The 25,320-nt window shown below is 40.9% G+C and overlaps 1 pseudogene; it reads left to right on the top strand.

Moving 5' to 3' along the window:
• Window positions 1-23,402: 23,402 nt before the first annotated feature.
• On the top strand, window positions 23,403-24,249 carry LOC118587579 (annotated as a pseudogene).
• Window positions 24,250-25,320: the final 1,071 nt, after the last annotated feature.

Raw genomic sequence — 25,320 nt, 5'->3', positions numbered from 1 at the left:
AAAATTTACTCTTGTATTGAGCTCCTGATAGGTTCTCATTCTCCCCATAGGGAGCTTCGATATAGACCTCCTTGCTCTTCCAACCATCATGTCATTAGTTGTTTACGTTTCATCTTCACACACATTCTCAAATTCCTTCATCGGAGTCTTCGTGTGATTTGGTTTCTAGTTTCCTTACTCTGATTCTTCAAATGCAACGGAGTTTCCTTAAATAACTCACAACATGCCTTCCACAGACCCGGTTCTCACTAACAACCTGCATTCTCTAATTTTAGTCATCCCTGAATAACTACTACTTCTCTTTCTCTACAGTTGCACTGTGTCACATGATAGACACAGTCACATGTCATTGTTGAAATCAAAACTCAATTCCATTGTTCTTCAGGAGCTCTAGTCACATTCTGGGGAATCAATACCCACAGCAGTAAGGGATCCTGTACCACAGCGGTGTTTGCTTACATTTTTCTTTAGATGGTATTTTTCATATTTTGTTAGAATGTTTGAGTGTTTTTCAAAAACAAATCTAGTGTGATCTGAGGAAATGGCTCAGTTGGGAGGTTGCTTGACTAACAGGCATGAGGTCCTGTTCTGATCAGAAGCATCACATAAGCTGGCCATGGTGGCACATGCATGTAATCCCAGCATTCAGGAGATGGCAGCAGTAAGGTCAGGGGTGTAAAGTCATACTTGGCTACACAGCAAGTTTGAGGACAGCCTGGTCTATAAGACCCTGTATCAGTCAATCAATCAATTAATGAAGGTAGTGATAGTTAAAATTTTTATACAGAATTAAAGAAAAGCTATCAGATGTTGGTGGAAAACTCTTGACTTTTTAAGTCATTTACTTGTTATTTATTCTTTTAAAAGCCTCAGATCTAAATAGCTCATAGTGTTCTACCCTTGAAGTGATAGTTTTACATTACAGTAGATATTGACTATGCTGTTAACATATAATGACTTGAGCAAGCCATTTGAATTCATAGAAATATTCTTTACTGTTATTATCAAGCCTTTTTTGAAAACCCATTTCTGCACAATGGAGTGAAACGAAACTAGAAATCAATAGCAGAAGGGAAAAACATCTCATGCCATGTAGAAGTTAAACAGTGTCCTCTTAAAGAACTGGTGGGTCAAAGAGGTGTATGCAGGGGGATTTTCAAACTATCTGAGACAAAGAGGGAGCCCCGGCAGGTCAAGTGTGTGGAGCAGAAGGAGAGCCGTAGTAAAAGGGAGATCCTAGAAGGAGATGTGACAGTCAACCACTGACTCCACACCTCAAAGAACTAGACAAAGAACAAACTAAACCTCAGTAGGCAGAAGGAGAAGAAAAGAGTTAGGAGAGAGATCAAGGAGATAGATTACAGACAGCCAAACCACTCATACACATAAATCTTTAAAGAATGATTATTTAAAATCAGTTATGTACTAGTGAATTCTATAACTCTGAGAAAGTTGAGAAATTTCTGAAAATAAACAACCTATAAAGATTAAACCATGAAGAAATAAAAACTTCCAAAACACATTTGTAACTGGAAGGGCAGTGAGACTTGCCGATAAACAAATGTTAGGACTAGCTGGTTTCACAGGAAAACCCACCAAACATTGAAAGGATTAACATAAATTCTTCTCAAATTCTTCCAATGAACAGAAGAGGAAGAGGCACCCACAAAACTCACTTCATGGGCTAGTTTTACCCAGATACAAAGCCAGACAGGTTCTCAACAGGGGGAGGAAACTAGCATTTCCCCCATGCACATACATTAAAAACCCTTGGGTGTTTCTTAGAAAACTGAGTTCAGCAACTCATTAAATGGACCACACATTGCTGGGCAGTGGTGGTGCACGCCTTTAATCCCAGCACTCAGGAGGCAGAGGCAGGTGGATCTCTGTGAGTCTGAGGCCAGCCTGGTCTACAGAGTGAGATCCAGACAGGCTCCAAAACTGTACAAAAAAAAAAAAACCACACCATAAGCAATAAAGGGGGAGGGAGGAGTTATGCTTGGGATAGGAAGATTATTCAACATATGAAAATCAGTCAGCTTTGGGGGGCACCTTGTTAACAGACCAGAGGACAAAGGGACATGATGTATTTCAACATACAAGGAGCAAGCACTTGACAAAGTCAACATCCCTTTTCAAGAAAAACACCCCAGTTCTCAATAGTAGGAAGTCACCTCAAGGAAGAAGGATAAAAGACGTCATGGCAAAAATAATGCTCAGTTGGAAAGAACTCAAAGTTTAATTTCTAAAGCCAAGAACAACACAGAAATTGTTGAGCTTCACAGACACTGTTACATTAACACAGTGCTACTAATTTCAGTAAGAGAAATTAGGAAGGAAAAGGAAAATACCAGACTGCAGAAAAAGAGAGAATAAGGCTGCCATTGGTTAGAGAAGACATTGTTTTATATTTAAAAGACCTTGAAGATTCTGAAAAACACCGATAAGAACTAATAAAGTTAGAAAAAAACTATTTTAAGGGTAAGACCCTATGAAACTGCCCCCCTCCTGATAGCATGCTTATTAATATTGCCATTGTTTGGGTCTTATTTAGGTATCACGTGTAACTTCCCCATCACTTCTAGGGGACACAATCTCATATTAGACTTCCTAGTCCTCTGGCTCTTATAATCTTTCTTCCCACCATGTTCCCTGAGTCTTAGGTGGAGGAGTCATGTTGTAGATGTAGCAGTTGGGGCTGGGTACTGTGTGGTCACTTGTCTTCATCTGAGATATGCCAAATTTCTCAGGTGCTAATTTGCCACGAGTCTGCCTTTGAATGGTATGATCATCCTATCTGCTCTTGTGGAGTTTCTAATATAGGGGGGTTATTGCAGATTTCTTTGGTGGCAGAATCGAGATCCTCAGAGGTTAAGCGCTGTTTAAAAGTCTTGTTAGTGCTCATGGTACATTGTTTATGTATGGCAAACTCTTCTGTTGATGTTCACTTTCCTGTAATAACAAGAACATTGGAGGATGGGCACTTTGAGTCTCTTATCTTGCCTTTGGTACCTTGAGCAAATGAATTGTCAGTCAAATGGTGGGACTAACATCAAGACAGAACCAGCTCTCTGGAACACTGTGGACACCTTGAGAAAGCTACCTAACAGTCACAGCTGTTTGCCCCAGCTCTGGAAATCACCACCTCAGCTAGGGCCATCAGAAATCACTTATGTCAGACTGAGGATCACTAACCTTTGCAACCTTGATGACCTGTGATCACCTCCAACTAGATCAGAAGGGAACACTTTCCCTGGTTGGCTAAAAGGGAATGAGCAGAAGTGGTGCTAAAAAGGCAAAGCTGTGATTGGTCAAATTATTAATCTCGATGACTGTGATCACAGTCTAAAACGAGCGGTTGCACTTTGTCTGTGATACAAGCAGGCCGCTTGGACTCTAAAGGAGTCAGCCGAGAGACACTCCCATGTTACCTTCCCTGGTGTGGTAGCATCAGCCTCGATAAAAGGTTCCTCTCCATGTGATCTTTTCTAGCTCACTTTCAGTAGTGTGGGCACGAGGAGGAAGAAGTGGTAGGGATAGCAGAGTGACAGGGGTTAGCAGACAGACTTGTGGGAGCTCTACTGGACAGCTAGCTGAAGAGGAAGCAGCTGAACCATTCAAGAGTGGCTAGAGTAGGAAGAAGGGCCATGGAGAGTGCTTGGGAAGCTGAGACTGAAGATGAGTAAAAGGCTACAAGGAACCAGAGAGGAGAGACCGCAGGTCATGGCCACTTGAAAGTATTAAAATACCATCAAGTCTTTAGGAATGGGGGTTTCAGACTTTAGGCTAAAACCCGTAGCACTGGCCAGTGTTAAGGGCTAAGGAATCCCTGTGTTCTAGACCTGCACATGACCTGTAACACTGGCTGCCCCCTAGAGCAGAGGACTCCTGATACCTAGAGCTACTTGGAAGCTGTGATATTGGCTGAAGAACTCAACTTCCTACACCTACACTGAAGTTTTAACACTGTTAAATCACAGGGTCCTGCCACCGAGGCCTGGAAAACACACTTTAGCAGAGCAGTGGCTTTGGTGTGTCTAAGGATGGTATAAAAACCATTGATAGCTTTAGTCCTTTGTAGATGATGAACATGAGGGCATGACACAGACTGCTGCTCCCACCTGCCTACTGTTGCTGTTCACTGCAGCCAAACACCAAGAAGCTGAGTGTTGCCTGAGAACAGAACATGAAGAGCTCCTTGTCCACCCATCATTTCTGTCTACTCTGTATATATATATACATATGTGTTGTGGAATATTATTTTAACTATGTAAAGATGTGTTGCATTTGTCTGTGCTGCATTTGTATAATTATGTAAAAACGTGTTGCATTTGTTTTATCTTGGCTGCCTAAGGCACTGGATTGGTCCAATAAAAAGCTGAATGGCCAATAGCTAGGCAGGTGAGGGACAGGTGGGGCTGGTGGGCAGAGAGATTAAGTAGGAGGAGAAATTTAGGAAGAGAGGACATGAAGGAAGAGAATGAAGGAGAATGAGTGGGACATACTTGGGGCCAGAAGCCAGGCAGCCGCTAGCCAAATATGAGACACAGGAAAGTAAGACACACAGGCAGACAGAAAAAAAGGATGAAAGAAAGAAAGAAAGAAAGAAAGAAAGAAAGAAAGAAAGAAAGAAAGGAAGGAAGGAAGAAAGAAAGAAAGGAAGGAAGGAAGGAAGAAAGGAAGGAAGGAAGGAAGGAAGAAAAGAAAGGAAGGAAGGAAGGAAGGAAGGAAGGAAGGAAGGAAGGTAAAAAGCCTTGAGGCAAAATGTAGATGAAGAAAAACAGGATAATTTCAGTTATAAGAGCTAGCAAAAAATAAGAGCTAAGATAAGTCCAAGCATTCAAAACTAATATGAAGTCTCCATGTCATGATTCGGGAGCTGGTTGGTGGCTAAAAGAAAGCCTGTTACATATCTGTATATCCATATATAAATGCAGAATATTATGCAGTCCTTAAAAAGGACAATGCATACATGGATGAACACAGATATTAAGCTCATCAAATACATACAAAAATATGTATTGTATGATTTCATACTTACAAACTAGCTACAGTAATCAAACATTATAGGAACAGGAAGTAAGAAGAAGGTATTACTAGGGGAGGTATACAGGAAGTAGGAAGAAAGTATTACTAGGGGGATACAGGAAGTAGGAAGAAGGTATTACTGGCGAGATACAGGAAGTAGGAAGAAGGTATTACTGGGGAGATATAGGAAACAGGAAGCAGGAAGAAGGTGTTACTGGGGGATACAGGAAGTAGGAAGAAGATATTACTGGGAAGATACAGGGAGCAGGAAGAAGGTATTACTGGGAGGAGGTATAAATACTCTCTGGGTATAGAGCTTCAGCATTGTAAGAGGAGAAAGTTCTAGGGATTGCTGCTGTAATAACATAAACTTACTTAATAGCACTGGACAGCAGTTAGAAATGGTTGAGATGACACATTTAATCTTGTATGTCTTACTATAATAATAAAGAATTAGTCTCAAACATGTTTTTGCTTTGTAGCAGATAAACCTAAATGCAGAAATTGAGTGTGTTGTTTCTTTGTCTAGCCCACTGAAATCGAGTGGCTGTAGTTGCTCAGTGACTGTTGACAACCTGACACTTTTACTCCCATTAGCTTTGGGTAATTTAAACTGAGGAGTTCCCTAATGATAAAGGAACACAGGCATTTGCATTCAGGTGCACATCTTTGCTGACACGCAGCTGCTGTAGTAGTAGAACAATCCCAGTGTCCCTTTCCAGTCTACTCCATGGATCACAAAATGACTTACACGAAAATTCTTGTACAGTAGAACTTTTCAGTGACAGCTGAATGCAAAAAAAAGCCAGTAAGCGCTTCAAACTCTTTTACATGCTGCATAGGAACCAGGAATTCCTTCATGCACTGAATATCAATCATTTCTACCACATGAAGCAAATATGTTCTAGTCCACACACTTTCATTCACTTTATATGGCATGGACATTGTATTTGTATAACAGTATCATTTGATACCAGAATTTTATGGGAGTTCCTTCTGATGTAACATTAATGGTATGTATCATCGCCTTTCTGTGGGCCAGTGGTTCGAGTTGTATCTTTTCCCATTGTCATGAATGCAAGGTCAAATAATACTTGGGGAATTGCAGTCTTTTTTATTTTACTTGATACATAAAATTCATCGTTTTGTACTGGCAGACAATATCTTGTCCTTGCTCTGGAGAAAGGCAAATTGCTTTAGCAGAGCAGTGCCTGTGGTTTCTCTAACGATGATATAAAAACCGTTGATAGCTTTAGTCCTCTGTAGATGATAAGACTCTTATACAGTGATAGAGATCTGCCTCCCACCAGCCGAAAAGAGATGGCAAGCCCTGAATTAGCTCATCAGCAAGGAGACAGAGAAGGTGAGGGATGCTGTGTGCCGATGTGTGCTGATGCTTAACAGACATTGTCAGGCTTCTTTCCTGCCACATGTCTTAGCATGGAAGTTTTCTTTTCACTTCCCTTTTCAGAAAGATTTGTTGCTGGTGGAGGAAGAAGAAGGGTTATATGAACCCCATGACTTGGGATTCCAGAGCAACAGAACTCTCTCGTCATGCATAAATATAGATAAAAGTCACAGGGAAGACTGACTTTCCCAGTCTGGGTCACATGTCCATGTTGGAACCAGGGACCACTGGCCAGGGGGATGGATTATTTTGATTATCAAGCCTAGACCATATGCACACCCTGTGGCCAGACTTAACCGCCAAAAGCAAAGGGAGGAATGTAGATGCAAAGTATTTTTCTTCTTTTGTACAAGCTACTGTGGAAAGTTTTACAAGAACAATACCCAAGGGGCAAGTAGATTAAGTGTCCAAGAAGATTTATTTGTTGGATTCATGGTTGTTTTTGCACTTTTTCATTTTTCTTTGTTGCACAAAGCCACCACACTTAACATTTGATTTGAAAAGAGACTCTTTACATTTAAAAGTTAGAGTTGAATTAATGTTTCCAGCTTCTTTTACATACAACAGCCCCCTTTAAGCTTTTTGTTTGTTTGCTAGTAAGATTATATAGTAGTCACTAATACAATGTAAATTTACACAGAAAAAAATATTGTATAAAAATGTTTATGGAGACCACAATAGTCCAGTATACCACTAGTCAAGATTAGTAAACAAAACAGACTTTGTGATTCATATGCCACCTTTAGAAAGCAATTTTATGGAGATTATAGAGAAACCAAGACTATTATAATTAAACTTATAGAAAATGTTCAAGTGTTTTTGTTTGAGAGCTACGGGACATCTCCCATAGCCAATCAGCAACCGCAGGACATACTTTGTGTTTTTCCCAGAAGGGCATTTTCAGAGTTAGCCTCCCTCAAGTGCTTGAATACTCATGATCTGATAAGCTAGCATTATGTTAATTAATTTTTAAGTTAGTGTGCAAAATAATGGATTTCTGTATGGCATTTTCACACATATATAGCATAGTACTTTGCTCATATCCTCTGCATACTCATCCTTCTCTCCCCAAGGTCCTTTCCCTCCCTTACATGTATTCCTTCTCTCTTTCTCTCTCTCTGTCTCTGTCTCTCTTTCTCACACACACACAATTCTACAGATGAGAAAAATGTGACATGTGTTTTTCTGAGTATGCATGCTTAATTGGCTAAGAAGATGTTGAGATATATAGACACACCTAGACTGAACTGCTGACCAACTGAATGAGGTTTTCTGGATGGTGCATGGGAATCTGTACTTCTCACTCTTTTAACTCATACACCCTGGCACTTGCAATGGGAGCAATTTAGAAATAAACATCTAAAGAATTTTCTTTCTTCTTAACTTCAGGTCAAACAGTTAACTTATTCAGGCACACTTGTCCCACCCATCTTCCCCCTGGTACTCATCTTAACCTCCCATTTGAGTGAGTCCTCACTATCTGATGCCCCAGAAAGGGCATTAGAAGTGCCAGTCAAGACAGAGAGTTCAAAATCTAAGCTTTGTCAACAGCCTTATTACTTGTTAGCCTGTCTCTACTTTTGATAACTTGGATCTAAACTTGGTTGTGGTGATATTGTATTCCCCAAAATATTGTGCACCCTAATACACTTATCTGGAGTCAAAGAACAGAACAGCCACTAGATATAGAAGCCAGAAAATGGTGGCATACATGCCTTTAATCCTAGCATTCCGGAGGCATAGATCCCTCTGGATCTCTGTGAGTTCAAAGCCACACTGGAAACAGCTAGGCTGGTAACAAGAGCCTTTAATCCCAGGAAGTGATGGCAGGAAGCAGAAAGGTATTTAAGGCATGAGGATGAGGAACTAGATCCTGGTTAAGCTTTTAGGCTTTTGGCAGCAGTCAGCTGAGATCCATTCAGATGAGGACACAGAGGCTTCCAGTTTGAGCAAACGAGATCAGCTGAGGAATTGGCAAGGTGAGGTAGCTGTGGCTTGTTCTGCTTCTCTGATCTTCTAGTATTCACCCCAATAATGGCCAGGTTTGTTTTTATTAATAAGACCTTCTAAGATTCCTTTTTTTCATAGAAAAAGCTACCTGAGGAAGAAAGGAGACATGATGAAGGCTGTATGTGGATGTATGTTCTGAATCCTCAACTCATCTCTTTTGTAATTAGCCAGACCTTAGGAATAAGATCTATCATGTCCCCTTTGCAAGGTGAGATCTGGGAAAAGAGACTTCTGTACCACTTTGCAAATATTTGCTGGAAGTATGCAGAGAAATCAAGGTACGACAATGTGGTGCCTTTCTGACTGCACCCCGAAGTTCAGCTCTGCCCCCCAAGATGTGTTCCCTGCTAGGCCACACAAAAGCTCTGTGGTCAAAAAGGCCTGCTCAATCTGAAGGCAGTTTGGTGTCAGGCTACTGCCTCTCGATTATGTGCCCTAAGGCATGTGCTGATGTGTTTCAATATTCCATAGTATGTGTGTTACTTTTCCTATTGTTTGACCAAATACACGATACGAAGCAACTGCATGAAGGGAGTGTTGATTTTGCCTCATAATTCGGGGGATGTAGTCCATCATGGCAGGGAGACATGAAGACCCAGAAGCAGGAGGACCAGCTTCTGTCTGTGCCAACAGGTGACTCCTTGCTCACATTTTGACAGATTTGACAGAAAGAAGAGAACAAAGAATGCCAGTGTCCAGCTAGCTTTCCTGTTCAGTCCTGGCCCTGGCCCATGGTGACACTTGAAGCCTTTCCATTAATCTCGGAAAACATTGCTTTAAAAGTTTTTTAAATCATTTACTAAAAACAATATTTCTTTAGTGTCTATGTGTGGGAGTGGGGGGTATGTATGATATGGTATTTGTGTGAACTCATGGGACTATTTGCTGGAGTTGGATCTTTCATTCCACTACCTGGATTTTGAGGACTAAAGTCAAGTCTTTGTGTTTGGCAGCAAGTACCTTTATCTACCAAGTCACCTTGCAGGGCCTGAAAACATTCTTAAGGACACACCCAAAGCACACTTTCACTAATACCCTGGGTATTTTAATCCAATCAAGATGACCATCAATATTAACCATCTCACATACTTTAAACGATTAGATTGAAGTATTCCATCAATTAACCAGCAGAATGCCTTCATTAATAAAATGTGGACTCAATAGCTTCTCTTGTTGCTCTTCTTCATCTCTTGGTGTTCGTTGACACCCGAAGTCAGGTAACTAATGGCTACTGGTTGGATCTAGGCTGTTAGCATGTTCTTAAAAAGACAGAGACAAAAATAAATTTAGAACCCCTTTTAAAATGTCATAAAAATGAAGCAAAGCAAAGAATATTGCTGCTAAGTTCCAAAAGATTTACCCTGCTCCCTCATAGGTACCATATCTGTTTGTTCAGAACTCTTTGAGGCCGGTGAGTGCGGGTGCTACCAGGATGGTTCTCCTTTTTTAGGAGGATAACTCTTCTCTAACTCGTTTTGGCTTTACCATGAAGATCAGCTACAGAGTTGCCCCTAACCCCACTTACATAACCACTCTCCATCTCCCAGGTTAATGTCCCACAGCCAACTTTGAAGACATCAAAGCCCCATTTGTCTTCTGCCAGTTTCTGTGGAAACTCTCTTTACAGCTGATTTCAAGATGAAATCCTGAATGTGGACTCAGAAAGTCATGCATGTGATCAGATCTGATGCTGGCCGGCTCCTGCACACCATTGTCCCAGCTAACAGTTTTGAGGTATCTGGCATGGGGGAAAGGGCATTATAATCAACTGGTTAAGCCTTCCTCAACTGAAATTCAAACTTCGCTACTCAATGAGTTTGAGGTCCGCCAGTCATTTGACTTTCATAAATTTGCTTTCTCATTTGTAACTCTGAAGACAATGCCACATGCCTTTGAGACACAAAGGCTTAGAAACAATAAACCTAAATATAAGTTTATGATATAGGCCCTGGAGGGCACTTTCCTGCTTTCTCTGCCCTGGCACTGTACCAGTGTGTGTGGAGGAAACTTTATCTTAAAATTTTTTCTTACTTTAATTAATTAAACCAGTATGTGGGTTTTGCTTGCATGTATATTGATGCACTCTACATGCTTGTCTGGTGTCCCAGGAGGTCATAAGAGGGAGTTAGAGTTCCTAAAACTGGAATTATAGACAGTTGTAAATTGCCATATGGATGCTGAGCATTGAACTTGAGTCTTCTGCAAATAAAAAAAAGTGCTCTTAACCACTGAGCTATAATTCTCTCTGGCCCTAAAATTTTATTTTTTGAGATGTTTCATGTGTTCTAGGCTAGGCTTAAACTTACTATGTTCAATATGTTGAGGATGATCTTAAACTTAAAAAATATCCTCCTGCCTCCTACTGAGTGTTGGCATTGCAGATGTGTGCCACCATGCCTAGTTTACAGGGTGCTAGGGGTCAAACCCAGGCCTAATGCATGCTAGACAAGTCTATCTGCTGATCTCATCCCCAGCCTCTGGAGGAGACTTATTCTCTTCCTTCATCTTCAAGGCAGTTTGCTCTGCATTAGTCAAGACTGCAGGCATTTTCTGTAGACTTTCTCCTGGATCTGTGGTGGAAAGTGGGGGTCAACAGAAGCATTTGATCTTAGGAATAATTTCAGATCTGAGCAAGTTGGCCAGGGACTTACCAGCAAGACAAAATTGGGAGAAGATGGAACTGGATAGGTTGATCTGAAGATAAAGCTTGTCCACAGAGAACATGTTCATTAGATACACTTTCAGGAATACATTTTATGGTTGTTTTTCTCTGTGTATAAAATCCTGGCTCGAAGCCAGTGAGATAGTTCAGTGGTTATGTTGCCTACCACTAAGCCTGGGAACCTCAGTTTCATTCCTTAGCACTCACATGTAGAAGGAATGAAGAGATTTCCCAAAGTTGTTCTCTGATCAACACACACACACACACACACACACACACACACACACACACACACACGTGCGAGTGTATAAATGTGATTTTTTTCCCCCTTTAATTGGTAAAATATCTGGCTCAATTGTTTTGACTATCAGAGCCATTTGGTAAGTAATGGCTGTATGGATAAATGGATATCAGATACATCAGTCAATAAATGAATACAACCATGAGCATCATAGTGTTGGGTTACTAAAGAGACTGGGTTCTGAACATCATGGAATGAATCCCAGCTTTGTCTCTTAACAGTTGAGCAAATTTGTAACTTTATTTTGTTTTTTGAGACAGAGTTTCTCTGTATAATAGCTCTGGCTATCCTGGAACTCACTCTATAGACCAGGCTGACCTCGAACTCACAGAGATCCACTTGCCTCTGCCTCCCAAGTGCTGGGATTAAAGGCATGAAGCACCACAGCTCAGCTTGTGCTGGCAAATTTTGTAACTTCTACATCATCTGAAGAATGGATAGTACCTGCCTCTTAGGACAAAGCTAAACTATCTAGTCAAATAAGCTGGCAAAAGACAAGCACTCTGTATTACAAGCTATCATTGTCTTTATCACAAAAGTCTACATTAATATCAAAGACTCATTGATGTCTAGCACGTGTCACATTTTAATGCTATTAGTCCAATCATCATTTCAAGAAAAGAAATCTTACAACAACATAAAAGTATCATTCTACATTTAAGAATGCCTAGCTTTAACATATCAGATGCAGCACAGTGAACTATTTTTATTCTTTAGTTAGTTAAAGTTATAGATTAACATTGTGGTGGTTTGGGTGATAATGCTCCTGTTATGAATCTTTTTCTGTCCCTCCAGCCAGCTCACAAATAATGACAAGGATACTTATTATTAATTATGAAAGATGGGCCTATAGCTGAGGCTTTTTCCTAACTAGCTCTTATAACTTAAATGAACCCTTTTCTGTTATCTATATTTCACCATGTGTCTTTTTACCTTTCTTTCATTCTGTATGTCCTACTCTCTCTGTGTCTGCCATGCCTCCTGCCTAACTATTGACCATTCAGCTCTTTATTAGACCAATCAGAGCAATATATCTTCACACTGTGTACAAATACCCCAGAACATGCCCCCATAGGCTCATATACTTGAATATTTGGTTCTCAGTTGATGGAACTGTTTGGGAAGGATTAGGAGGTGTGGCCTTACTAGAGGAGGTATGTCACTGGGGGTGGGCTTTGAGGTTTCAAAAGCCCAGGCCATTCCCACTCAACTTTCTTGATATCTGCCTCTTGCCTGTGGATCAGTTGTAAGTGCTCAGCTACTGCTGCAGTACCATGCCAGCCTGCTTACTGCCATACTCTCCACCATGATGATCATGAAGTCTACTATCCTCTGGAACTGTAAGCCTCCAAGTTAAATGCTTTCTTTTATAAGTTGCCTTGGTCGTGGTGTTTTACACACACACACACACACACACACCATTCTCATTTGTTTTTCTTCCCATTGCTGTCTTAGGACCCACTGCCACCTCTGGCTTACTCTCCAACTTCCCCAAGATGCTCCTGAAACTTCTGCTTTCTTATTATGTACTCCGTTATACTCCCTTTTCCCACACTTAAAAGTTCTTTCTCTCCCATGACCTCCTTTCTCATTTCATGACATCAGATAAAAAGTAAATAGACACACACACACAATTTTAAAATATAGTTCTTTATTTGGGAGAAAAACAGAATGCACTCGTGATTCTGATTCTGGCTTATCTTTGCTTAACATAAGCATCCCCTTTTCTATATGCCAAAAATAAACTTGATGAGAAAGAAATTGGTGTGTTGGGGGGAATCCCATTCACAAGAACAAAAGTAATACCTTGGAATAAATCTACTCAAGGAGGCAAAAGACTTTCACAATGGAAAATTTAAGATGCTGAAGGAAGAATTAAAGAAAACACTAGAAGATTGAAAGCCCTCCCAAGCTTATGAATTGGCAGGATTAATATGAAAAAATAGTTATAGTACCAAACAATATCTGACTACATAATTTTGTGCTTGTCTTGAATGTCCTTGTGTTCCCAGCAAATTAAAAAGATAACCCTGCTGAATGTAACTATCCTGGTTCATAGCTATTTTCCTTTTTTATTTCAGCAATTGAGCTGTGCTTTCCTGGTTTTTAGGGTTAATGACGGGGGAGCTGATGCAATCTTGATGGGTTTGCCCATGCAGGTAGGTTGATGGTTCTCCTCCTTCAGTGTTTAACATTGTTTCATCACAGCTTTGTGTTTCCATATCTTTATTGTGTCACAGGTAAGTTCTTTTACTGTGAGGATCATTTGGATCTCTAAATGTCTCTTCTGTTTGCCTTTTCCTACATTTTGGACTTTTTCTGTTATAGTGTTATTGAACAGATTCTCTCTATGCCTTTAGTACTTATCGTGTGTGTGTGTGTGTGTGTGTGTGTGTGTGTGTGTGTGTGTGTGTGTACACGTATATCCCCTTTTTCTATCTCATGGATTCTTAGGCTTGGTCTCTTGATTGTATCCCAGAATTCCTGGAAATTGCAATCTTGCTCTTTTTTTTTTCCTTTTTGATGTTCAAATTTAGTATTCCACCAGTCGTTTTCTCTATCCCAGATATTCTTTCTTCTGCTTGGTCAATTTTTTTTTTTTGGTGACAATTTAAGTGGTTTTTAAAAATTCATTTGGTTTTCTTATATCAGCATTTCTATTTTTCTGTCCAAAAAAATCTCAATTTCATTTCTGACTTGTTCTTTCATTGCTGACTTTTTCATCAATATTGCTGGTTGTCTCATCTATTTAGCTGACTTTTTTCTTTATGGTAATGACTTTCTTCTTGGGCCTGAGTTGAATCCATCCACTTATTTGTATGTTTGTATTATTTGAGACCACTGAGGATTTTTACTAGAAACCTTTAAAAATCTCCATCTGGTGTTTTACCTATTTTAACATCTATCAGTTCAGGACTTGAGTAGTGACCTCTTAGAGAAGTTTTCTACAGCCACTCCTTGTCATGTTTCTTATGTGTCTGGGTTGTGATCTGCTTGTCTGTTGGTTTGGCCATCTCTTCCAACTGTGTGTGTGTGTGTGTGTGTGTGTGTGTGTGTGTGTGTGTGTGTGTGGTGTCTTATTGAGCAATCTAGAAGGCTCGACTGTCAATGCCATTTGAGGAGAAAACAAACTCCTACCACAGTAGCCATGTCATAAATACACTCAACATCATTCACAGTTCACTAACACATTGCCAGTGACCATGGAACCCAAATGGCAAAGCCGCTGCAGAAGGTACTGTGGAGTTACATTATTTTGGGCCAGTGTGGAAATCATAAATGCACCAGATGAAGCGCTGGATAGTGAAAAGGGGAGACACAGAGCAGAAGGGTGGTTAAATAAAGGAAGGAAAGAGAAGAGTTGGGGAGAAGGCTGTGGAGAGGAAAAGAAAAGAGCAGAACGTTAGAAAACAAGGCCTTGCCAATCATGAAAAAAGTTCAAATACAAACTCAGATAAATAAAAGGAAGAGGATGAAAAGGAAGACCACGAGTATTTAAAAAATAAGACAAAGTCAAAACACTACTCTTTGTAAAGGAAGGAAAGGGAGGAAATTGAGGGGCACAGACAAGCCAAGATGCGGGGCGGGGGGCGGGGGGCAGGGGTCGGCAACAGTATTGCCCAATAATGAAAAAAATGTGTATCATAATTAGATGAATGCATAAAGAAGACTAACCAAGAAAAACACAGAAATTACAGGAGTGCAAAACCATGAAAATGCTGCTTAAAGTGTCATAACGAAAGTCAGAGTCGCAATGGCGGACACAGTACAGATGCTAGAGCTGCTTCTGAGTCCTTGACAGCTGGGGACCGACAGTGAACTTGGGGCACTTGTTTGTCCCATGGTGCTGTTGCCGAGTCCGCACTGGACACTGATGTCTGTCAGAGCGTTCTCTTCTTTAGAAGTTTTCCTTTGCGGTGCGGGGTCTCTACCAGCCACACTTTACCCTTTAGGAACTGGGCACACCCTTTCATTTTTTCTCTCTTCAGACTCCCCGGATTAGATCCCCGGGGTGGTTCACGCTTTAGCTTGGATATCCCCAACTTTATGATGGGCCATTTGACACAAAACCCTGCAATTAAGCTATGCTTTTTACAGTTAAATAACAAGGGTTCCGTTGGACTTCGGTTTGCTGCTTTATTGTTTCTGAGTTAGTCCACAGCAAGGAGCAACCGCCACCCTCATCCACCTAGCGTTGACTGACTGTGGTTTTTGGCTTGGAGAGATACTGTGTTGCTTTTCCTGGGGCCGGAACAAATGTTCGTTCACTCCAGATAGGGCACCGATGATACAGCAAACAAACGGTTCCACCCAAGTTTAGTTTGGTGAGCCAATGAGTTTATTGGATTTACTTATGGGATCCTGGATGAGGGGTCACTTACAGGAGCCTGATGAAGGGTTCCAGGAGCCCATGTGATCCCCCCAAAAGCTGCATCATCAAAAGAATCCCACTCCACAATGGTAATAGTCTCCTGAAAGTTACACAAATGCAATCCCCTTCAGTTAACCTTTACTTGCTATCTATTCAAACACCTCCTGAGCTGGGGGAAGCTGCGGAGGAAGGGAGTGGTTGGGGTCTCCGGTGAGGGTCTAATGACTTTCCCCATCTTCCCCTTCTGAGAGAGCATCCACAGGTCTGATCTTGTGAAGGTCTCATGGATGTAACCACACATGCCCCGTGAGGATAGTTCTAGCCACATTATGCCTGGAGGACAGCAGTCTACACAGGAGAATTGCTTTTTCTATTAGCAAAACATTGGAGAATATACATTTTCAATAGAAGCAGAATAATCCTTTTCTAAAGAAATAATAAAAAAAATACAAATGAAGGCAAAGACTGCCATTTCATAAAATCAATGAATTTAGCCTTCCTTTCTTCCTTCCTTCCTTCCTCCCTCCCTCCCTTTGTCCCCCTCTCTTTTCTTCATCCCTCCCTCCATTCTCCTCATTTGTTTTTTTCTTCCTTTTCTTTTAAAGAGTTATGGAGTAGTTGTAATGTCAAAACCCAGCATACACCCCTCTCCTAAGTTGTGTGCACATTGTAAAAGCGGTCCTGAGGCTGTTTTATGCTTGCTTTTGGTTTCCTTATTCTCTCCCCATTCCTGCAGTGTCCAGTTGGCATTTATTGCAGCCTTTTCCTCCTTCCCTGCCCATGATATCATAAACATTTCTTTTTTTTTTTTCCCTGCAAGGCAGCACTTAGTTTACCCCCGTCCTGATTGTTTTCAGGCTTTCAGTGGGCTGTGGGTGCTTTTATACACAATGCTTAATTCTCTTTTATGAAGGGAGATTATGGGTTAAGAACCAATGGACTCCCTTAAAATTAAGAATCCTAAAAGCCACCGTGCAGCAGCTGTAACCACTGTCACTCCCTTATTTATCATTGCAGATGGCTAGCATTGATGTTTTATAGTCTGAATGTTTGTGTCCCTCCAAGCTTGGCAAATTGAACCCTAATCTGAAGGTGACAGTATTATGATGTGTTGCCTTTTGGGACATGGTTGGTCATGACATCAAGGTTCAGGAAGGGGATCAGTATCCTTTTGAGAGAGGATGGTCATATATGAGTCAGAAAGAAGGCTTTCAGCAGGCATCAACCTGACCTTGACTCTGGAGTGCCCAGCCTCTAGACTCATGTGAATTACCTAGCCTAAGGTTCTCTGCTAGGAGGCTGGCTGGACAGAGACATGTATGAGGCTGTAAACATTACCAGTGTGACCAACCACCCTTTTTTTTTTCTCTTTAATTGTTTCTTGGGAAGAGGAAACTTTGCTAATGGAGGTAAACTCTTCTGACAGCAACGTTGCAGTCAACAAAGATGGAAAGAATGAGAAAAAGCACAGTATATGTCTTAACTCCTTAACTCAAGCTTGTCAATCCAACGTAATCATCATTATTAGATGCTAAAGTAATGACAAGTTCCACAGGGTGCTGTTAACAACAGATTACTTCCTAGCCATGAGAGAAGAGGCTATCTACATAACAAGGAAGTCAGGCTGCTGCCACATATTGATAGATTCACTTAGCATCTCTGAAATGGGTCCATCTTGCTACTGTGTATCTTCTGGAGTGAAGTACATTTATCCAAAATTTTGAACTGGAATCTGACAGCTTTCAGATTTAATTTCTGTTTTACAGAAAATTTAGAAGGTAAAGGAAAACATTACATAACACTATGGTAAAGGAATAAGAAAAACCCAGGATGTGGGATATTCTGAAGAACAACTCCCTTGCATGAAGAAACCTCTGGAGATGAGGTGTATACTTATAATCATAACTTATGCCCCAATTCATCCACTTGTACATATCAAGTATGGACAGGTTTGTATGTATAAATTACTATTCAATAAAGCTGTTAAAACAGATACTTGAGATATTATAACCAGTTACTGTAATAAGATCTGCTTTGTTCTTGAAAAAGATGTTGTGGAGAAAGTTGGAAAAAGCTGAACATTAAATAAATAAATAGATAAATAAGTGAATGAATAAATAAATGTGTGTTACCACATACAATTCTTTCATGCTATATTTTGATCATGCTTTCTCCTCTTCCAATTTCTCCTAGATCCTCCCCACCTCCCTGCCCACCTAATTTTATACTCTTGCTCTCAAATGAAATTAACAAAACCTGTATTTTAAGCAACCTTGAGTGTGTTAGGCAGGAACTTTCCGTGTAGCATTGTACCTGATCTTAAACAAAAGTTGCTTGTGATTGTCCCCAGTGGGTGTCTGTGCATGCAGCTGTTTCCGTATGTCCCTCTGCCTTCCCCACCGTGGTCTTTTGGTTAATGATTCCTGACAAGCAATGGTTTGCAGAGCAATTTGGAGGAGTGCTGCTGTGGCTTCCATGGCTTTATTGTATCCTCTGAGTAATATTGTCTTCTGAAATTCTTCCTTCCTGGTGCTCTTAAAGCTGTTGGCCTTCAGGGTGCCATGACAGCACTAGATGTCATGGAGAAGCCGGAAGTGTAATGTCCCTACAGCTCTCTGCTGTCTTATTGTATTTTAACAGAGCAGCACACTTCTTGAACCCATGATTCACAGAAGTATATTATATGCACTAACTATATTTGAGATCCAGCTCAGACAGCTAGACTTCCTTATTGCATTCAAGGCAGGCATGCAATCACAGAATTTAGAGTTAGAATGGGCAGGTAAAAATCCACCTACTTTATTGGTATCATTGGTAGCCATGATTTTCAAACTTTAGCATGCTTTATAATCATATAGAGAGCTTTCTAACAAGTGTGTCACCCCAGGATCCATTTTTGGACCTGACATAAGATGTTGAAAACCTGAGTCACATCCTATCACCTTCATTCAGCAGGGATATGATTTCCGTATTTGTTTCTTATCTCACTAATCCCAAACCAAGCACTCCACACAGCTGTTGACCATTATGAAACAAGCCTCAACATCATGGTCATGTTAATAGGTTCTCCAACCACAAATGTTTTATTTAAAGCAACAAACAGATCCTTAGCAGGAAACCCCAAAGATAACACATTCTGACCTTAAAGCCATTATCCCACATGCTCCCTCCCACTTCCCACTCACTACTCTCCCCACCCCCATCATGTCCCATTGTCTGATGGGGCTTCCTGTTGCCTCTGTGCTTTCTGGCAGTCTCCTGACAGCACCTAGACCCTTTCTGTGACCTGTGAGTAAGTCAGTTTCATGAATTCTTCATTCAACCCCTCCTTGGGTCCTACCTGATAATCACAGGCTTCCTGCCCCAACAGGCTCTCCAAATGAGTCCATATCTTGGCTTATGGTCACTCTGGACAGAGAGACCTCAAGATCAAATTAGAAAGAAACTATCAATAAAAATTACAACCTAGTGTTTCTTGCAAGGTAGGTCCACTGACAGCAAATCCCTAGCTGCTTTTATCTGTAAATGCTTTACCTCCACTGACAGACGTTTTAGCTGTGTATAGAATTGTATTCACAGATACCTCTTGGAAGAAATAGATTTTTTTTTTTTTTTAAAGAACATTTTGAAAGATCCTCAGATACTGCTTGCTAGTCTATTTTCCAGCTCCCATATGTAAAGAAGTCAGTTGGCATTTGAATCATTGCTCACTTGCTACATCCTTTATCTTTTCTGACTGCTTCCAACACCTTCTCATTTTCAGCAGGCACTATCATATGCACAAGAAGTTTACTTTAAGTATATCCTCTCCAAGTCTCTGTAAAATCTCCAAAATCTATTCATGTAGGACTTTCTATATGTCTAGGATATTTATGTTATTTATTTATTTTTAACATCTGCATGCACACCTGTCTGTGTGTTAGTACATGGGGTGCCCATGGAAGCTAGAAGGGAGTGTCGGGTCCTTTGGAGCTGAAGTTGTCTGATGTGGGTGTTAGGAACTGAAGTGTGGTCCTCTGCAAGAGCACTGCATGCTCTTCGCCACTGAGCCATCTCAATAAGCTTGCTTTTTATGATTTCTCCTTTATTCTTTCTACTCCTCTTCTGGAGCTCTTTTTACCAGTTTTATTAATTTCTATCAGTTTATATTCAAGTTAAAAAAATCTCCATTATCTTTATTCTATTATTGCCCCTAAGCCCCACTGAACAGGAAGGAAATTATGCCTGACATTAGAAACCTAGCCAGCTTTCTGAGGCTAGTAAGGGCATGGATCTTACAAGAGAACCTACTGCTATCGCTTTGCTAGACCAGTACAATACCCAACTAAATTCTGAATTCCATCCTTATACCCACAGACAACTGTAGCTATCACATCCAAAAAGCTTCTCTTTACAGCAAATGGAGACCTTTGCGGGGAACCACATCTGGACACAATGCAGAGATCAACATATCTTGTGGGGCCCAACCCTAGTAGAGACATCCACACCACAGCTCCTGAATCTATGGCTCAGGGAACCCAGAGAAAGAGGAAGCAGAAAGATTGTAAGAACCAGAAGACCAGGAAGTATGCCGTCAAACAGTCTCTCCTAGAAAGATGTGTATAAACAAGACCAGAAGAACGGCCGTATCAACAGACATATTAATGTGGAAGGGGAAAATCTCGTGGGGTCTTACTCCTAGAAAAAGAACTGTAGGCAACTAATGACTGCTGAGAGAAGGAGAATCAACTTCTCCAGGGATGAGCCTTCTGACTGCCTTCCCAGTACAAAGTGGTCAGTCCTAAACCGAACACGCACACACACACACACAAACAATAAAAACAGAACCAGCAAGTTGAATTTATATACTGTGCGCCCCCTTTTCTTCATCACTCTCCATGTTTGTTTTGTGAGATAAGGTCCCAAATATATGCAACAACAATAATCAAAGAAAAAGAGGCTATAAATTTGAGAATGGAGGACACATTGTATAGATTGAAGAGAGGGGACAGGGGAGGCTCTAGAGAGAGAAGAGGGCAGGGTAGAAATCGTGTAATTATACTGTAATTAAAATATATTAAAAATTACTAATACCTTTATAATAAAACTGTTGTATCATATAAAGAACAAAACAAACTAAGACATTTAGCGTGTGTATGTATGTATATGTATATATACATATATGCATATATGATGTTCCCTATTTCTGATGATTTCCTGCAAGTGTGTAAGTAATGAAGTTAATTCTATATTATCAGGAGTAAACCATGGCACGTGTGTAGCAGTCAGAGGACAACTTGCAGGAATCAGTTTGTCCCTTCTACCATGTAGGCTGTAGGGCTTGAACTCAGGCAGTCTGGCTTGGTGGCCAACACCTTTCCCTGCTGAGTCATCTCTATGGCATCTGTGTCCAGTAGCCTTTTTCTTTTTTAAAGAAACTAAGCTCTACATTTTCTATTTGAAACACACTTTCTGTTTCTGTGCTGGTGTTTTCTATTTTATGTACTATAAGCACATTTTTTTCTTTATGTAATTTGGAACAATTTGAAGTCTACTCATTTCAATATCTGAGTCCCTCTGCCTCCACTGAACATCTTTCTTTCCTTGGGAATGGATCACTACTTCCTGTTTCTAAAAACAAAAAGAGAAATAAAAACAAGCAATCCTCTTAAAACATTCCGGGAGCTATGGATAGACATGGGTGAAGTATACACGTGCAGTTAGTAGAGAACCACAAGGATTGATGCTCAACTAGCCAGTGGGGAAGTGCAAGTTAAGACAGTGCTGATACATCTCTGCATGCAGAATAGCTGAAGCTGATGAACAGAAGCTTGAGAAAGAGGAAGAACGGGAGGAAGGGCTGGGGGGGGGAGAGGGCTTCTGGAGAGGATCACTTTGGACACTGCTAGTGGAAACTGGAAAAAAGGTTGGTGGTTTGCTGTTTTCTTTTCTCTTTACTTTTGTGCATGCCCATGTGTGTGCGTGTGTGCATGTGTGTGTGTGCATGTGTGCATGTGTGTGTGTGTGTGTGTGTGTGTGTGTGTGTGTGTGTGTGTGTGTGTTGTATGTACTTGTTAGTTTGGGTATATGAACATGTGTGTGTACATATAGAAGCCAGATGTTGCTGTCTAGTATCTTGCCTTGATCACTCTCCACATTTAGGTTTTGAGACAGAGTTTCTCATTGAAACAAAAGCTCATTGATTTGGCTAGACTGGCCAGCCAATGAGCTTCATTGATCCATCTTTCCACTACTAAGAAATTCGGGGAAATTTCCATAGAATCACACAGATCGGAAAAAAACAAAACAAAAACCCAGATGATCTTAAAAACTTACACATGGTATAATTTTTATCTATGTAACACTCCTCTGAGATGGCAAAATTATTAAAATGGAGACTAGACAAGAGATTGTTTTAGTAGATAGGCAAACAATCACACATAAAATTATATGAAGCTGAAAACACGCATGTGTGCACACATATAAACATGTACAAGTAAAATTGGACAAATATGGAGTTAAGATTGGTATGTTGTCTCACTGTCAAGATCCTGTGTGTAAAATATATCACCACAGCTGGTTAAGGGACAAATGGAGTCCCTTTGTATCACTGACTTCAACAGCATGTGGAAAGACAGATGGGCCTATGCCAGACACATCAAAATGTGGTCACTCCATTCTCTGAAACAAACCAAGACTGATACATCAATGTTTTTCCTGCTATTATTTTTCAGAGTTCCTCTCTCATGCAAACTTTATTTTAGATACAATTCATATATAACAATAACTTTGAAATTACATAATTAAATGCATGTTAACAAATGCATTACCAATAATCTCTATGTGAGACAACTCCCATAATCAGTATTTCCTCATTCCACTGGCAATCAGTTCCTAGGCTTGCAAGAAAAATAGGCTTTGTGATACCATAGTTTTGTATGTTTAGGAGTTTGTTAAATGGTGATTCTGTCTTTGAAGGGCTGCCATGCAGTCCTTCACTACCAGCCTCTCCTCCTGCCCAATCCTCCTTCCCCTACTTTCTCACACGTGTTGATTCCAGGGGAAGCTCCCAATAAACCTGTCAGCAAACCTCACCTCTGAAGGCGCTGCCTTGGAAATCTGATCCACACATACACACACCAATGTGCTTTTATTTTATGTTCAAGGACTGAAGTTTCACGATTTGGTTATTAACTATCTCCCAAAGGTCCCTGTGCTGAAGGCTTCTGACACTGATGGGCAGTAGGAGGTTGGTTTAGTTGACTGCCGTTAGGCTACTGGGTGTGTGCCCTTAGAGGAGGTGTAGGAGATAGAAGGGTGCTGCCCCCCAGCTTCTATGAGGCCAGCAGCTTCTCCCAGCACACACTCCCAACTATGTACTGCTCTCCAAGCCTGCTAATGGATCAACTAAGCACAGGCCCAAACCTCGGAAACTGTGAGCCAAAATATGTCTTCCCTCCTTATAAGCTACTTACCTCGTGTGTTCTGTCACAGCATCAGGAAGCTGGCTAACTCCCAGGGCGTGTTCATTTTGATTCATCCCAATCTTTTATTCCAACCAGGATTCACTGTACCAGAATCATGCAACTATTCTCTTCAAAACCTAAGAGTACTATTTTGGGAAAAAAACAAATAGTGGATGATGCTGGTGCAGTGGGAGGGACCAGAGGGACCGGAGGACCCTGTGGCCCAGGATTGGAAGGCTGGGGCAGCTTCTGCAGATGATTCCACAGCGGTTTTAGGGGCCATGGACATGATTGAGGCCAGCAGTGGTCGAGGCCGTGGGACTCGTAGAGGTAAAGCCAAGAACCAAGAGTGGATCCTCGTCACCACGCTGGGCCACCTGGTTAAGGACATGAAGAGCAAGTCCCTGGAGTGGTGCTACCTGTTCTTCCTGCCCATTAAGGGATCAGAGATTATTGATTTTTTTCCCTGGGCCCATCCCTAAAGGATGAGGTTCTAAAGATAATGCTTGTGCATAACAGACTCTGGCTGGCCAGCGGATCAGTTCAAGGCTTTTGTTGCTACTAAGGACTCCAGTGGTCACATTGGTCTTGGTGTTAAGTGCTCCAAAGGGGTAGCCAGCACCATCTGAGGGGCCATCATCATCTTGGCCAAGCTGTCCATTGTTCCTGAGGGAACAAGATTGGCAAGCCCCACACTGTTCCATGCAAACTGACAGGCTGCTGTGGCTCTGTGTTGGTGCGTCTCATCCCTGTCCCCAGAGGCACTGGCCTTGGCTGTGCTCCTGCTGCTTATGGCCTGTATTGATGACCACTACACATCAGCCAGGGACTGCACTGTCACCCTGGGCAACTTTGCCAAGGCCACCTTTGATGCCATCTCCAAGACCTACAGCTATCCCCCACCTCTGGGAAGAGACTGTGTTTACCAAGTTTCCTTATCAGGAACTCATTGACCATCTTGTAAAAACCCACACTGGGTTCTCTGTTCAGAGGACCCAGGCTCTAGCTGTGGCCATCACATAAGGGTTTTTATACAAGAAAAATGAATTAAGTTTATTAAAAATAACAACAGCAAAGCTAAGAGTAACATCTTCGTTTTGTTTTTATGATTCTCCCATTGGATAGATTTCAAAGGAGCTAGATCAGTTCCTTTTTTTCTGTTAACTGTCTTTTTGCACTCTCTAGAAATTCTTAGCTTGCCATGGTTTCATTCACACATCACGAAGCCTATTGGTTAGACCTTTATAGCCGGCGCTGCTCACATACTTCACTCACTTCTTACCTGAGCAGTATTCCCCTGTTTTTTTCTCTTAGTTCTTTTCTAAACAATTGGTCGAGTTCAGCACTGCCTTTTTTTGTCATGAATTTCCATAGGGTCAGGTGTTTCTTGGTTATGTATTTGTTTTATGTAAGCATATGCCTATTCTATTTTAATTTTCCTAGTCTATTTTTAATAAATGCTCATAAAGAGGTAAGGAATGGGTCAATCCTGCCTTAAGTGACTGTGGAAACTGAAACCTCAGTTATTCTTCAACAAAGTATCCAATAGTTGACATTTTAGGGGGTATAGGTTGTTTTGCTTCTCGGGTTTTGTTATTAAACAATACACCACTGTTCCTTTCATTCCTTTCTTGCTCTGGCAATGTCATTGGTTATGGCTCAGAGAACCAGAGATGTTTTGCCAACACTAGGTGTGTGGCTCATGATTCACTTTCCCATACACTGTTTATGCTTTAAAAATTCCAGTTTTTATATTGTTCACCTTTAAAGCTACAGCTAATAGTGGGTGGTAATAAGAGTTCATAACCTCTAATTTGATTAGAGAGTCTGTTATATCTGTCCTGTGTTATTTGTATCCTTGTGATCTAGTTGATTGAACAAGTTTGGTGGCCTCTCTGACAAATAAACACCTGCCTCTACTAGCGTGTTGCTAGTAGCCACTGAACATCTCTCTCTTCTTGTGCTTAGAGACCTTTGCTTAGTATTTCTGAATGCAAGGTAAGGATTTTTTTCTTTTCTTTCAGCATGTTCAAAATAATCTTCTGTGAAAGAGCTCCAAATCTGATCTTCATTTCCAAGAGCAAAAAGATGTAT

The sequence above is a fragment of the Onychomys torridus genome, chromosome 7 (genome assembly GCF_903995425.1).
Source record: "Onychomys torridus chromosome 7, mOncTor1.1, whole genome shotgun sequence".
NCBI classification, from domain to species: Eukaryota; Metazoa; Chordata; class Mammalia; order Rodentia; family Cricetidae; genus Onychomys; species Onychomys torridus.
The sequence above is the reverse complement of the archived record's forward strand: the minus strand, read 5'-3'. Positions and strand labels throughout refer to the sequence as shown.